This window comes from Sinocyclocheilus anshuiensis, unplaced genomic scaffold (genome assembly GCF_001515605.1).
Source record: "Sinocyclocheilus anshuiensis isolate Anshui unplaced genomic scaffold, SAMN03320099.WGS_v1.1 scaffold522, whole genome shotgun sequence".
Lineage (NCBI taxonomy): Eukaryota > Metazoa > Chordata > Actinopteri > Cypriniformes > Cyprinidae > Sinocyclocheilus > Sinocyclocheilus anshuiensis.
The window spans coordinates 1,807,922-1,809,368 of NW_015544185.1; positions in this window are offsets into that span (position 1 = coordinate 1,807,922).

Consider the following 1,447-nt stretch of genomic DNA (forward strand, 5'->3'; position numbering starts at 1 on the left):
TTTATAAAGAATGTCTCTTTGGATTTGAGACTTTAGTCTTTGCAACTTTACAGATCTTCTTTATGCACCAAGAGCTTGTAACACTCCAAAGAGAAAGGAAAAATTGAAATCGCATCATATGACCCCTTTAAGAAAACAACAAGGGCGCGTGTCGGCTTCTGCAGTAAAACGTGAACTCACGATTCCTTGAAAGTGGACAAAACCGCCTTTTTTGACAAAACATGTTTAGGGTTCAGATCGCGCTATATGTGGAGAATAATGCACGGCAATCAGCTCATCTTTTTGAAAGTGGCGTTTATCAGTTTTTGCAAATGAACTCTTCATATATTATCAGAATGATAATTATTCTGTAAGTTTATCAAACATCCCGCTAAACCGATGTCACTGGAACCGATTTGTGTTAGTTTTTACAGAAGACTAACAAGATAGAAAGAAAAATTGAAGACTCTGTAAAAATTATCCCAAGAAAACAGGTTTTCATTTATATTTTCATATTTTATATTATATATTTTCATTTAAAGGTTTTTTTTCATGGTAGTAAGAATAGAAGTGGCCATAAACCCTAGCCTGGGCGTCTTGGTTTCTGGCAAAAGCTGGACATTTTAACAGGGGCAACTTCAGAAGGTCATGAGCAAATGCCCATCGTGGTTGACAATTTTAGAGTCTTCACATAAACACAGCTCTCAGTTCCCATGACAACATGAACCCACTGAAATTTAATTGCAACCTCAGGCTTGTCTTGTTAATAACTCGTTTTGATAATTCTGTTTATTTTAGCCTCTGGTGCTGTTTTATCAACCAGTAGGTAGGCTACTTGATTGTGAATCGCAATTATCTTTCAACAGCCAACAATCAACATATTACTGTTGCGATTCCATCAGGTCCTCTCAAACAAATTAAGGCCGGGGTGTTTAAACTACTTGTCAAGTGTTGCCATTTGGATTTCTGGCTGTGTTTAATGTCTGTGTAAATCCTATCTTATCTCTGTTTTTCTTATGAGATTGGAGTCCATTTCTACGAAATCAGAACCACTCGTAAACACATTCCCTGCAAGCTTTGTTTCCTTTGGAGTGACCACTGGAGCTGGCAACATGGACCAGATTTGCAATCTCAAAAAGCGAGCCAGCAAGAAATGTGTTCAAGGTTTAAGGAATGACCTTCTACATATACCAAGAGAGAAAATATAAACAGTTTCAATGAAAAAAGCAATCAATCTTATCTGGAGGAGTGCACTAACAGCAATTTAAATGTGATGTTGTACATTCTATATGTCCTTTAATATATCATTCAGCAAATCATTAATTTTATGTGGAAAAGCTACACTTACATGTGTCCTGTTGAGCTGAAAACAATGAACGTGTCGTAGTAATCAACATCTGAGATAAAAGTGTCCGGGAATGGCAGGACATGTTTAATATCTCTCATCTTATGTTCAGCTGTGATTAAA